This window comes from Gorilla gorilla, chromosome 8 (assembly GCF_029281585.2).
Source record: "Gorilla gorilla gorilla isolate KB3781 chromosome 8, NHGRI_mGorGor1-v2.1_pri, whole genome shotgun sequence".
Taxonomy (NCBI): domain Eukaryota; kingdom Metazoa; phylum Chordata; class Mammalia; order Primates; family Hominidae; genus Gorilla; species Gorilla gorilla.
Window position 1 is genome coordinate 53,734,857 of NC_073232.2, and position 15,589 is coordinate 53,750,445.

Here is a 15,589-nt window from a genome sequence, read left to right on the forward strand (position 1 = left end):
GACTTATTTTTTTTTTCGAGACAGGGTCTCGCTCTGTTGCCCAGGCTGGAGTGCAATGACGTGATCTTGGCTCACTGCAGCCTCTGATGCCCAGATTCAAGCAATTCTCTCACCTCAGCCTCCTCAGTAGCTAGGATTACGGGTCATGTCACCACACCTGGCTAATTTTTGCATTTTTAGTAGAGACAGGGTTTCACCATGTTGGCCAGGCTGGTCTTCAACTCCTGACCTCAGGTGATCCACCCACCTTGGCTTCCCAAAGTCATGGCTTATTTTTTTAAATACGTTTGCTGTCTGGGCAGTTTATATGAATATACAAACGTATGTAGACATAATGGACAATTTGTGTACACATACGAGGCACATACTGTTTATGCATTAATCACTACTTCCCCTTACGTGGTGTCCTGTTTTTGTTTTGAGGAAGTTTAAAATTGTAATATTGAGTTCACTCTCTCTGCTCAGAGGCTTGTATATAATTAGCATATTTTTCAGACTAGTAAGAATCTGACCATAAGCAACATCTGAGAAGCCTCCCATTCCAAACTACTACAAAGCCTTTTGTACATAGCCTCATAACACATTTTAAGAACAGGCATACTGTTCAAATATGCCAGCCCTAAGATAAAAGAACTAACAATTTTACTGCCACACAACCCACTGTACTGAAACACCCCAAATATTTATACTAACAGGAGTTGAAAATAGTATCAGAGGACAATGCCAAAATATTTCTTCCACTCATTATTAGCAACAGTCTTTGGGAAGACAGATGCCAAGAAGCCAGTGCTTTTCTAATTCACTGGGTCCTATCACATGGTCTGTTATTATAGGTTTCGTGGGGAGCAACAGACTCGTTGACTTATGGGCAGGGTAAAATTGTCTTTAAGACAATCCATATTTACAGGGTTTTATTTTAATGCCTCTCAAACATCACTTTGAAAAGTATCAAATTTCAATAGTAAGATACACCGTTTGGTTCACATTTCAATATCTCCAGAATTGGTGGCATCTCAATTGATGGCATTTTACAGTTGTTAATCAGCAGTGCTTTTAATTGTATATGCAATGTGGCACATATAAAAATGGTGTATCTTAGAAATGATGTCTTAAATTTAATGAACCTCATTGGTCTATATCAGAGGTCAATACATTTTTCTGTACAGGGTCAGAGTGTTGGTATTTTCAGCTTTGTGAGCCATACTCAAGTCAGCTGTCATAGCACAAAAACAGCCATCGATAAGATGTAAGCGTATGAGTGTGGCAGTGTGCCAATAAAACTCTGTAACAGGCTGAGCGCTGCACATGGCCCGTGGGTTGTAGTTTGCCCTATGGACAGTAGGCTGCAAACAGCACACTGACCTATGAGAATAGAGCCAGCTACGTACAGTGATGGAACCTTAGCCGCAATGCTGAATCTCCTAAAGGCACAAACTCCATCATCCTCTGAGTCTTCTCAGTCGAACAATTCACCTACGGCAAGTGCTCCACATATGCCAGATAAGGCTGAAGTGAATAACAGTGTTTAAATTCACACTGTTAGGCCAGGTACGGTGGCTCATGCCTGTAATCCCAGCACTTTGGGAGGCCAAGGTGGGCGGATCACCTGAGGTCGGAGTTCAAGACCAGCCTGGCCACTGTAGCAAAACCCCGTCTCTATTGAAAATACAAAAATTAGCTGGGTATGGTGGTGGGCACCTGTAGTCCCAGCTACTCAGGAGGCTGAGGTGGGAGAATCTCTTGAACCCGGGAGGCAGAGGTTGCAGTGAGCCAAGATCACGCCACTGCACTCCAGCCTGGGTGACAGAGCAAGACTGTCTCAAAAAAGAAAACAACAACAACAAAAAACCTCACACCGTTCAGAGGTGGAAAAGCAAAGACTACGCAGGTGAATTTGACTAGCAGGTTCCCCCCATAGGAGCACTGCTGTATATATTTGACAAAAGTCCCATTGAGCTCAAGTCAGATTCTCATAATCATTATTTAAATGAATTAGAACAGTTGATAGGCTACTGAAAAGAAGCACAACACAACCCGTAAGAGCACTGCTTTGCAGCTTAAGAGCAGGGTTTGAATCCCAGCTCCACTAAAGCAGCTGTGTTGAAGGACTTCCTTAAATAGGTCTGAGCTTCAGCTTTCTCATCTGTAAAACCAGAGAAGGTAACAATCCCTACCTATTATTGTGAAAATCGAGGAGATAATGCACATAGTAGGTGTTCAATAAATCCTAGAAAAATTTGGCTTCAATAAGCCTTTCGCTGAAGTATTTATCCTACTAACACTTCATTAAGTGGTTATCTCTTCGGAACACAAATTATAGGCACATAACAGTGCCTGATACATGGTATGCTCTCAATAAAAGGTATGATCTAATGTCATTATTTTCATATTTTCATGAACTAAAATTCTAAGGAAATGAGTTGTTCTAATTAATGAAGTGTAACGTTTACAGAGAATCATTGGAAACACGTTTTTTGTTTCATTGATGGAATGCAAGTATGTAAGAACAGAAAAGGTTCTTAAAGATCACCCAGTCCAGGAGTTCTTAATCTGAGGTTTCATATACCCTACAAATCCTGGAAAATAGATGCAGAATGTTCTGTATTTGCCTGACATGTCAATTTTTGCTAATGACATTGTTCAAAGCTATTATTATTTTTATTATGTTTGCATGCACTTTTTACGAGAAGATTCATAGCTTTCATCCGATTCTCAAAGGGACCTGAGATCCAAAAAAGTGCAAAAACCGGTCCGACATTCCATTTCATATATAAGACATGGAGTCCCAGAGAGGTTAACTGAGTCGTGGAAGCTCCCTATTTCGTATGAGGGTCATATTCAGAACATAGTTCTCCTGACTCCCAAATGCCCTTTCTAGTACACTGTGCTTTTTCTTAATTTCTTGGTAGTTAATAGCATACAGAGTATATACCTCCAAAATCAGGGCTTTGCACTTTTACCTAGCAAAGCCTTCTACCCATCTGCAACTACCCAAGGAACATACCCCCTACCTTCGGCCACTGCTTCTTACCACACGCTGCCTCCTGTCAGCACCAGCTCAACAGTTCCTCCATCACACCCGAACAGAAGCAATTATGGGAGGAGCTGGTGGTAACAATTACTTTGTCAACTTCCATTCTCCATTACCACTGTAACCAACTTCAACTTTAAGCATTCCTACAGTATTGAGTCTCAATCTTAAGTGTGCATAAAGTGTGATTAAAATATTGGTAACAAGGAAATGTAAATTAGTACAGCCATTATGGGAAACAGTATGGAAGTTCCTCAAAAAATTAAAAATAGAATTACCATATGATCCAGCAATCCCACTATTGGGTATATAGCCAAAAGAAAGGAAATCAATATGTCGAAGAGATATCTGCACTCCCATGTTCACTGCAGCACTATTCACAATAGCCAAGACTATGAGTCAACCTAAGTTTTCATCAAAGGATGAATAGATTTTAAAATAAAATTTATCAAGGAAATGATAAATGCTTGATGTAATAGATACCTCAATTACCCTATTTCATCATTACATATTGTATCGAAGTATTACGTTTGTATCAAAGTATCATATGAACCCCATAAATATGTATTATTATATATCCATAAAAATTAAAAGAGAAAATGTGGTATATATATATATATATATATATATATATATATATGCAATGGAATACTATTTAGCCTTAAAAAAGAAGCAAATTCTGCCATCATTTGCAACAACATGAAAGAAACTGGAGGGCATTGTGTGGAGTGAAGTAAGGTAGTCACAGAAAGACAAATACTGCAAGATCTCACTTACATGTCGCATCTAAAAATGTTGAATTCCTAGGAGTAGAGAGTAGAATGGTGGTCACCAGGGGCTGGAGTTGGGGGAGTTGGGGAGATGTTGCTCAAGGGATACATAATTTCAGTTACATAAGAGAAATAAGAGATCTCTTATTCAACATGGTGACTATAGTTAATAATGTATTCTTAAAAATTGCTAAGAGAATAGATTTTAAGTATTCTTATTACAAAAAAAGTTAAGTATGTGAGGTAATGCATGTGTTAATTACATCAATGTAGCCATTCCACAATGTATACATATTTCAAAACAACACATTGTACATGATAGACATGTACAATTTTTGTCTATTAAAAAAAGTGGGTTACATGATATTACCCATTCAAATTCTGAAGGTCTGAGGCAGACCCCAAGAATCAAATTTTTAGTAAGTGCTTCAGGAAATTGATGCACATGTGAAAATCACCGCCTGAGCTTACTTTCTTGCTTGTGCTCAGCATTCACTCAAGAAAATTTTTTCCTGTTGTGCTTTGGAGCCCAGGCGAAACTCTGGATCTTCATTCTGAGCACTGGTTCTCAGAAGATACCTAGGTCTACAGCAGGCTCTGATTATCTGATTTCTCTGCTATTGCTTGGAAGGAAAATAATCTTGGCAATAAGAGATTCCTAGAATCCATCAAGTGCTGACGCTTTTATGTATAAAGATGTTTGTTATAGTATTAATTATATATTATACATAACAGCAACAAAACAAAACTGTGGAGGAAACAATCTAAACTTCTAATAAAAAGGGATTATGTAAACTGTGATAAATTCATTTTATGTAATATTAGGCAATCATTAAAACGGAGTTTATAAAATGTTTATAAGAATATGGGGAAATGTTTGCTTTATAATAACTAGAAATTTAACATATAAAATTGCATAAATAAAATGTTCTCAAGTAAATGAAAGTGCTTTTGAAAAAGACTGGAGGGAAATCGATAACACTGATGAGATGGCGGATGATGTTTAGGGAGGCAACAGAGTAGATAAGCATACCAGCTTTGAAGCCAGACAGACCTGAACTGGAATCCAGCTTGACCACTTACTAGTTTTGTGACTTTGGCTTATTTAACTTTTCTTTGTTTTTTAACAGAGACAGGGTCTCGCTCTCCCGCCCAGCTGCTTGGGAGGCTTGAGTGCAGTGGTGTGATCTTGGCTCACTGCAACCTTGGCATACCGGGCTCAAATGATCCTCCCGCGTCAGCCTCCTGAGTAGCTGGGACTACAGGCGCGTGCCATCAGTCTTGGCTAATTTTTGTTTTGTTTTGTTTTGTTTTGTTTTGTAGAGAAGGGATGTTGCCCAGGCTGGTCTCAAGCTCCTGGGATCAAGGGATCTGCCCACTTCGGCCTCTCAAAGTGCTGAGATTACTTAACTTTTCTTAGCCGCTCTTTCCTCCCCTGCGAAGTGATGGTTAACACGAGCTTCCTTATAGGGATGCTGTAATGATTAAGCAAGATAATGTATATAAAGGGCTTAACATAAGGCCTGACATATGGTACATGCTCACAGAAGAGTGGCAATTATTATTATTACTCTACTTGTACTTTTCGTAATAGAAATAACTTCATAATGAGAAAAATATTTTGAAAAACATATAAGCTGTTTTTACTATTTACTTTTTTTCCCCCTCCTTGAAATATGGTACTAAGGGGATGAAGGAGGGGGAGCATCTGGTTTATGGAAGATTCTGGTTAATTAGGGTTTGCTCTATATAATCACAGCTGTGATGCCGTGCCCTTCAGCACTGGGCCACATTTGGGGGGATGGCATTAAGAGCAAAGGCCGAGTAGCTGGTGCCCGAGTCTCACTGTGGTTTCCCCTTAGCTTCATTCACTTCTCTGCTAACGTGTAGCCACTGACTCACCTGACCAGTTTTCCAACTTCCTGGTGGGGTCAAGGACACTTGTTCTCCCAGTTCTACAGAGTTGTGCAGAGGCCAGAAGAGGTGGAGGTGCTCTGAAAAGTATGAGGCATCTTCTTGCATGTGCAAGACGTTCCTCTTATGGCAAGACTGAGGGTGGGATGAGCAGTTACCAGGGTCGGGAGTGGCGGGGCCAAACTCTCCATGTCTCTGAGGCCACCTCTTCAGCTCTTGTAGGTGACACTGGCACCAAGGGTCTGCAAGGCAACTTCCTGGGGCCTCCATAACAGTCCCTGGGTTTGTTCTAGTCCTGACACATTTCAGTTTCCTCTCTTTCAACAGCTATGGGATAAAATGCATTCTCTAGAGCATGGTACTTGCAACTGTGCTACAGAAAAGACAAATCTCAAAAGAACTAATTAGTACCAACATCCATTGTCTTTCTGAAGGGGTATGTCCTGGAAATGAAGCGGGACTCAGCTCCTTGATAAAGTCATGTTTCTGGTGTTGTGTTTGATACCCTTGTTAAAAGATTTGATCTCCTACTTCAAAGATATAATATTCATGCCTGGGACCGGACGAGGAAAGTGCCCTGCTGAATCCTGTGTGTTATGAACTTGCCTTTCTAGGATCTTCCATGCAACTCTCCCAAGAGAAGTCCTCAACTATCAATCATATGCAGTAAGCTAGTGATCCATAAAGGATCCTTGGGGTATCAGTACCATCTACCAAGGAGTTTTCCATATGAGAACGTTATACTGGCTAAGCCTTTTTTACTTAACACTTTCCGATATGATTCCAGCCCAAACTGTGATCTATATTATATTCCTGACCCATAGAGCCACATTTAATTAGAAACCTGACAATGCCCTGTATGCTGTCAAGCAACTAGCCACTGTTTCTTGATTGGCCACGGCGAATTCTGGTATCTGTGTTACAAGTTGGAAAGGTTGTTAGTGACCTCTGGATACAGGCTACCATTTGTCCTGACTTAAGTACGCTCCTTGATTTTCTAAGGAAGACATCCTTCTAGGTTGTGCAGAACTACAAAGGTCTTTTAAGCATCCTAACAAATGAACAATCTTTAGCTAAAGACACTGACCAGATTACGAACAATGTCTCTTTGGTTTGAAAAGATAAATAAATATTGAGAAAAAACCCAGTTCTTTTGAGTTTGGCACTCTGCCTTGAGAATGAAATCAACTGGCAATAAGCTAAAGCTGAAAGACTGAGGTCACGAAATACTTATCTAGGAAAAGAGATAAGATGATGGAGATTTGAAGCCCTCTCGGATCTAGCAGAGTTTTTGTATCATTTCAACAAACATGTTGATTCTTACCCCCTCAAGGAGCTTAGAGTCTGGTGAAGAGAGAAATGCAACTGAAGCCATTAACTTTAATAACAGGCAGAGGGGGAAAAACATCTTTGGAAAAGTACTGAGTAACACATAAGGGACAAGAAGCAAAATGTTAAAGATGATTATTCTGAAGTGACTCTTTTAGCCTAGAAGCAGCCCATTAAGCAGCCAGGAAACCAAGCAGGCACCTCACTCCTTTACCACTGCTGCAAAATTGGTGCCTCTCTCCTTTTCTTTCTCATAGGCCCAAGGGAAGGATCCAATTTAATAAGAAACAAGTTGATTTTTCTTCCAAGAAACTTCCCCAGGGTTCTAACCATGATGGGGGTCTATGAGAGGACTCACAAGTACTCACTCCCTCGGGGGAATATAACATCTTCTAGGAAAAGAAAAAGAGTTTTTGCTTGTGGAGGCTGTTTTTTGTCTGTGCAGAAAGCTAAAAATGGCAGAGGAAACAATCTCTTTGAGCTTCAAAGTCCAGAGTATTTTCCACCTCCTCACCTGAAATAACTTCCTCCTTTTTGTGTCCTTCAAGGTCCAGTTGAAGATCCATTTCCTCTAAGAGGCTTCCTCTGACATTAGGGCCCTCTTTTATGCATCTTTTAACTCCGGTGGCACCTACGGTTTGACCTCCTCACTTTGCCCTTAGCCAACTGCCTTGCAGTGTCTGTTATATGGCAAACTTCCCCACGGACAAAGCTTTGGCAGATATCCTCTCCTTTAAACTTCAAAATAACTCCTGACTCTTAGCTCTGGGCTTCTTGCATTTGTAGCAGAAAAGCGTGCCCCTTGGGGTCAGTAGACCTGGGGGTGTGTGGGGGTTTGCTTTGCTAACCCCTACTTCAGCAACATGCCTGGTCTGTGACCCTTCAGAAGCTGTTTAACCTCTCTGAGGTTGCTCATGGGTAAAATGCAAGATTGTTAAGAGGATTACAAAGAACATTTGTAATGGCCTCTTGCTCCATGTCCTATCTCAGACAACTTGATTTTTCAGTTGTCTAGAGAGCAGACACTAGCATCCTAACAATGCCTGGAGTTCTGCCTTAAACATAGTTGGTGCCCAAGGAATGAATGTATAAGCACTCAAGGAGCATTAGAATGCACCAATCTTCTTCTGCTGAACCCAGTGTGTTCCTTAGTCCTCTAAGATGGCACCTGGAGAGCCAAAACAGCCACTCTAAGAAGAGCTTTTAAGATACAGAATTTCTAGGCAACTTCCTAAGGGAACATAAAGCCCAGATGATGGAATCAAGGCCCACGCCAGCCAGCAATGAGAAGATTTCCTGAGCAGGCAGTACAGCTGGCTCTTGTGCCAAGAGCTTGGCTACTCTGCCTCCTTTGAAAACCCATTACCAAATCATGGCAAGCGAAATTTAATTTTAAAAAGGGAAATGATTTATGTGCTACAGAAATAAAAAAAGTGACAGAAGCAGGAAAGCTTGCATACATTTCATTTTTTGAAATTAGACCTATAATTTTTTCATTAAAGAATAATGCCAAGTTGGGAAAGCCAATGCATTCTAAGCAGAAAATCACGGAGAGGTGTATAATGAAAGTCCTGTCAGCATGGAAACCCCATGTCTTACAGAGTCCATGAGAACACAGAGCAGTTCACTATCTGCCCCCTTCAACTTCTAAATAGTTTGCGCTCTTAAAGAGCCCTATCCTCATTTCTGTTTCTCTGATGAGATGGGAAGCCACTGGAGGTCTGAGCAGAGAAATGGCCGCTCTGGCTGGGGTGCTAAAAACAGACCAAAGGACAGCAAGGGCTGAGGCAAGGAGGCTGGCATAACAGAGATGAAGGGTATTGGTGGCTGGCACCAGGGTTTCTTGATTCCAGTCCAGTGGGTTTCAGATTTTGAATCCTTGTGATTATTCCTTTCCTAACCACTTTCCCAACACGCCAATCTCTGTATTTAAATCCTACAAAATCTACTGTATATTCATCATCTAGAAAGCTAGCGATCAGTTATCTGTTTTCCATCAGCCTGATCTCAGGAAGTCTGAGAGCTCTTTCTGAGCAGGGTCTGGGCTGAGAGGCAGCCTAATGTAAAGGTGCAAAGAGCACGGACACTGAGCACGTATGCTGATTTTGCCAATTGCTGGCCATGAAATGTTGCTGTGCTTCAGTGTCCTTATCTGTGAAACAGGGGATAGCAATGATACTGACATACGCTATAAACGTATCCATCCATTCATGTAACCAATATTTACTACATCTACTATGTGCTGGGTACTGCTCTGTTGCCTGCACACATGGCTGTGAATAAGACAGAAAATCCCTATATACATTTACAAAGAGCTTATGTGGCAGTATGTGTGTGTGTGTGTGTGTGTGTGTGTGTGTGTGTGTGTGTGTGTGTTGTGGGGCAGGGGAGGTGGGTGGAGGAGGCGGGACAGACTAAACATGTAAAGAAACAAATACAGGAGTTAATTTCAGATAATGATGAGTTACAGAAAGATAATGACACACTGGGTGATGGGATAGAGCTGGGCTTGTGGAAGAGGGATGGTCAGAGAAGACTTCCCTGGGGAGGAGATATTTGAGCCAAGGCCCAAATGATCTGGGAAAGAGCCAGATCTGTGATATCTGGGGATATACATTCCATGCAGAGGGACAAACAAACAAGTATTTCTGGAATAAGCGATATGGAATGATTTTTAATAGCAAATGACATACTTCATTTTCCCCAGCAGTCTGTATCAATATGAAATAATTTTGTGGGTGTTTTCTGAGGAACCACTACAGACCCAGTATGTGATTGAGGTTGTGTTGGGTGCTGCAAGAGGCACAAGAAGAGTAGGTTAACAATGAGTACTTAAACAGTACTTACATGGACCATCTAAGTGCTTTTACTCATTAGCTCATTTAATCTTCACAACTGTCCTGTGAGGTCAATACCTGTGAGGTCAGGTCCACAGTTATCTCACATTTTGTCACTCCCCTTTCCATATACTATAAAAGTGGGAAATTTTCTGTCTTGTTCACAACTGTTGTCCTCATAGACCAGAACAGCACCTCACACATAATAGCTGTGGAATAAACCCTGGTTAAATGAATGAATGAATGAATGAGAGCCTATCATGTGTCAGGCACTGTAATAGGCTCTAAGCATCTCCACACAGCCTCACCTACAGTTCAAGGAACTTATATCCATCTAGTTCCCTGGCAGGACATAATAAAGGGGATTACAGAGAATCTTCATTTATCAAGGAGGCTGCTTAAGTCAAGCGAACATAGACTTATTCTGAATCTCTCTCCACCACCACTACCCCAGACCAGCACTTTTGCTTGTGATTTTTCAATGACCTGGTTCTTTCCTGCAGCATGTATGTTTTTTAATTGATAAAAATGTCAGTTTCACCCTAGAGAGAAATATGTTGATGTTGCTAATGTAATGGGATATAACTTTCTTGCTTTTCTAAATGAAATGCTAGGTGAAATATTAGTCAATATAGACACAAATCATTTCTTACGGCGTGAACAAAAGTTTATTGTACCCATGAGCCCAAATAGTTTTTAATAACCCATTGAGCCCACTCAGCTACAAAAGCTGTCCAGAGTTATTTTTAAATCTCCTTTCAAGTTCCAAAAACAGAAAAGAAATCCTCGAATCTTAGCCATTCCATATATTATGACTGTAAATTAATTTACAGTAGCAACACACAAAATTCTTTTCCCAAGAGAAATGATATTCTAGCTTCTGAGGCCTCTGCCCAAGGAGGTCTTCTCTCTCGCTCTACTTTTGTTTTACTCTCTTAGAAGCTGAGTCCATCTTTTAATCATTACATGTATCACAGAGCACATCCATTACACCTCTACCGGCACTGAGTTGGGTTTGGTTTACTATGCCATATGATGACCTTAAGGTTCTCCTTGTTTTCACTTTGGTAGCCCATGCAACAAGGAGAAAGTGCCAAGAGTGACTTGGTTAGACCATTATTTTGTTGTTGTTGTTGTTTGTTTGTTTGTTTGAAACGGAGTTTTTGCTTTGTTTCCCAGGCTGGAGTACAATGGCGCGATCTCGGCTCACTGCAACCTCTGCCTCATGGGTTCAAGAGATTCTCCTGCCTCAGCCTCCCGAGTAGATGGGATTACAGGTGCTCACCACCATGCCTGGCTAATTTTCATATTTTTAGTAGAGAAGAGGTTTCACCACGTTGGCCAGGCTGGTCTCAAACTCTTGAACTCTGGTGATCCACCTGCCTCAGCCTCCCAAAGTGCTAGGATTACAGGTGTGAGCCACCATGCCCAGCCTGGTTAGACCATTCTTTAATGATAAACAAAACCTCTAGAAAATTTCCAAAACAAAGCAGTCCTCCAAGTAAGATCTCTGAAGGTTAAGGTCTTCTGCATAAACAGCAATATACAAGAAGCGCAACTCCTTTTCTACTTAGCTTCAGTGAAAGAAAAATGTCTGCCTTCTTATCATTTGGGAGATCAGTGGGCACCACAGGCAGGCAGAGAAAGTATGAATGTGGACAGGGGCCAGGAACAAAGCCATTTGATCAGCGAAATCCACTGTGACCATGAAACCTACTTTGGCAAGGAAAAAAATGTTTACTCACTTATAAATTCCCATGATCCTTAACAAAACAACTGCCTTTCCTTTCATTTCCAGCAAAACATGTGATGTTCAGAAAGGAAGAGGCAGAGCCCAGCTCATCCTTTATGCTTCAAATTAATTTTATACATCCTGAATTTCCTTTCATAAAAATTCAAGGTTTTGTCCCTTCATCTCTTCTGTTCTCCCCCTTTTCTTTTTCTTCTTTTGTCCATAATGTCATTATTTCACTCCACAGGAAAAACAGGACTGGAAAGTTCAGTATAGAGATAGAAAAGCCTCTTTAAAAACATACTGTAAAAAGTAGAAAACTCGTCTTTTCCATTAAAGTTCTATTATAGTAAGACCCCAGGAGCCTTAGGGAATTGGGTTCCTTCATGATTGAAAAACAAGATCATTTTGGATGAGTATGAGTTGTGCAAGACATATGACTAATAGAAACAGTAGAGAATCTTCATTTATCAAGAGGGTTTTTTAAAATCAAGTGAACACAGTCTTATTCTGTGTCCAGCAAGTTGGCTGTTATTACCCGATTTTACAGATGGGGCAAGTGAGGGACCTTATGTCACTTGCCCAGAGGCATAGAGAATCAGATGGTTGATCCCTGATTTTAAACCTGGGCTATTTGCCTGTAAGCTTAGCACTCTTTCACTATACCCTGCTTTCCCTCCTTTCTGGTCCCCAGCAGAATGTGTATTTTCATATTGACACAGCCAACCCCTTCTCCCTGAAGATCAGAGCTCATGGTGTCTACACATGGACCAAACAGCTGATGACAGGCCAACACACATCCCAATTGCCAAAAGACTCAGAAGCACAACTTCAACTTCTTATTCTTCTTCGCAATTCAAACCTCAGACCAAAATAAACTGTATCTCTTTTTTAAGTCAACCATTTCTTAAGCCATTTAGTACCACACACCTTGAATAACTGATTTCATCTCATTTATGTATATTGAGCTGCCTTACATATCTTTGATGGAAGCCAGTACCTTAAAGTTATCCATTTATCTACTGTACTGAGTGTGCCTCTGTTTGGATTTAGCTGTCAACACTTCACACATGTGAAATCAATCTGTGTGATATTAATGTAAACACTGTGCATTACAAAGTGGTGGACATTTTATTGTTCTAACAACAAAAATAGACAAAAATGTTTGTATGTGTTTGTTTTTTCTATGGCATACGAAATAACACAATATAAGCGACAGCATGCATTTTACAAAGAGGAATCATTTAAAAAGGTAAAAGCAAGGTAGGGGTTGTTGGAGAATGCTTGATTCTCCAGGCTATTCTAACAGGACGGTGGAGGCAGGAATTATGCACAGAATAAAGATTCTTATGAAGAAAAAATTGCCATTCACATCACTTTCCCCACATTGGTATTACAAGCTCATTTCCTAATTGCATGTGCAATACAATGAGTTTTCATAATGCTTTAATGGGGAGTCTGTTGCTTTCGTTTTAAAAATAGTCAATTCTCTTGTGCTAAGAAAAGAGCATATTGCCTTTAAGAGCAGTGTAACTGACAAGATGGAAGAATGCAAGCAGAATGTCGAGACTGAAGCTTTTCAATCACCTACCATTAATACGATTCAATTTATGCTTATGTCATAGGTTTAGACATTGCACAGTTCTGTAAGCAAGGAAGGGACCTGAATAAAATACAGTGAAGAAAGCAGATGGTATGCTATCAAAACCCTTCAAGCCTAAAATAACCTTTTGCAAGTAAGGAGGATAGTTAATTAAAACCAGGATATATTTACTCAATTCTGAATATCTCAATGTAAATAAAAATCAAAATGACACTACTGTAATATTGGACTAAATGATGAAATTTCATCTATTCTATTTTTCTTTAATAGTTTCTAATCAAACTTTTCATTAAATAGCTTCATAAAATTCCACAGAGAATTTATTTACAGGGACTCATTGCAGATTTAAAAGCCTTACTTTTATTGTTCAATTAAACTTGTTATTCAGTGGACAACATTAAAACAGCAGCGGGGATTGGTGGGTGGGGAGCAGGGGTGTATGGGCAGTTGGGCAAGGTCATCCCATAATGCAAAGTCTATTTTCAGAGATGAATCCAGGGAATGCAGGTAAGTTCCACGGCACACAGAGAAAACTCAGACTCATTCCTATCCAAGATGGAAAGCCAGCCCCAGCTCCAAAGTCACAGCCTGGGTTCTTGCCAGGCTTGGTCACTGAGTCACATGTGTGTCCCACAGGTAGAGAGGACATCAGGCCATTTATGAAACCCACCCAAAGGATAGTGACTAGAGGCAGAACAAACCTAAGACAGATCAACAGTTGGTCCAGGGTGAAGGCAGCCATTACCCAAAATGGAAGGTCAGAACATGAGTTTTAAACAATCTAGACATTTCCAATAGTTTTTAAAATTAGAAATGAGTAGTTATTAACCTGCTCCCTATCTTTTAAAACCAGATCAAACCCTGCCTTTTTCACGAGGCTTTCCCTGACCCCTCACCAAGATTTCCATCTCTATCCACCTCCCAGCCCACTGCTAAATTCCTACCACACTTGCTTTCTGCAACACTCATCAAATACTTAATCATTGACTTTCTTGTAACATTAGTTAACCTTTCACGTGTGTTAATCCTGTCTTCCCCAATTAGATTTTAAATTCTCAAAACTAGCAAGAACCAAGTTTTATTTACCTTTTGAACACCTTCTCCCACCCCCTACTCCATAATCGCATTTAATAGAAGAAAGCAAAAAGTATATTAGTTAATAAAATAAACATTATTCAATCATAGGAAAGCAAACAGTGTCCTTTTGAGAAGGGCCTTGGAGGTATTTTACAGCAATTTATGAATTTCATGTGTCAAAGGTGTAGCTGCTAAATGCTATAAACTCTTTGCCATCAGCTCTACCATTCATCCACCTGGTGATATGGCCAATAAAATTTGATTTTTACAGCCTAGGCATACTGTTACCTAAATTACATTTGACCAATTACTGAAGTCACCAAACGTGTGGTACAGAATATATACTGTGTAGAAAATTCATCTGTGGGCCCCCTGGCACTCTCGGTAATCTGACAGAAGTGTTTCAGTCATCTGGCAGTGTTTAATATTAGCAACATTTGTTTAATGCTAGTCACTAATTAAATTTATGTTCTTCCACCAACTGTTAGTTGGTTGGAGGAACTCAATGCCACATTTTAACAAACACTTTAACCCATGTCAATTTCAAATGCAACCAGTTGGAGATTTAAAAGGGTGCTCTTTGGAAATTAAGGTTGTGACCGAAAGTGGGACGGTGGGGAGGGATGTTAGTGAAGTTGCTCAAATCTGCTCAAAATAAGCTTTTTGGTCCACTTACTAACATGAAAGTCTGTAAGAAGTACAAACTATTTGAAGTACAAACAACTAAAAAAAGTCTAATACTCTAATTATTAAACTAGCCATCTAGAAGGTCTCTAAAGGTACCTTTATTCCAAAAGAAAGCTTCCACTTTAAGAGGCTGGAGAAGAAAAACAGCATTAAAATTAGCTATACCAGAAGAAAGTTCAGGAAAACATTCAAAAGTCAGATGCTTGTGTTTGTGAGAACATTTAAAACTAATTTAGTAACTCTTAACAACCATTGTGATCACTGTTAAATTGGAACTTCTTTCTATTACCAATTCTAGATCCAACAGCTTTGAAACTCAATGACTAATAATTCTTAAATTAACCAAAAAGGTTAAAACATTTTTTTCCTCATATTACGTTGTGAAACTCTAATTTTGAACACTCTTAAATGAGGGAACACATGCTTTCAGTTTTATTCTGTGTCGGGAATTTACAGACCTCTTGAGCGGCAAGTAGGAAGCAACGTTTGGGAGCCGAGAATGTGGAAGAAAAACTCAAACACAGGTATTGAAAAGGGAAGATTTGTAAAAGCTGATCTGAAAAGAGAGGGCATTGTAAAAAAATGTATTGCATACATTTATCTACTTGA

At 39.9% G+C, this 15,589-nt stretch overlaps 1 protein-coding gene and 1 long non-coding RNA gene across 2 annotated transcripts in view; one reads left to right on the forward strand and one right to left on the reverse strand.

Annotated features, from left to right (window-relative positions):
* Window positions 1–13,015, forward strand: part of LOC129525056 (uncharacterized) — a 79,191-nt gene extending 66,176 nt beyond the window's left edge. Inside the window, exons 2-3 of the long non-coding RNA XR_008669084.2 lie at window positions 11,061–11,158; window positions 12,311–13,015. This is a non-coding gene — a long non-coding RNA (uncharacterized lncRNA). The remainder of the gene's footprint in view (window positions 1–11,060; window positions 11,159–12,310) is intronic.
* ARID5B (AT-rich interaction domain 5B) overlaps window positions 1–15,589 on the reverse strand; it is a 195,564-nt gene that overhangs the window by 79,431 nt on the left and 100,544 nt on the right. The gene's annotated exons all lie outside the window — the stretch shown is intronic.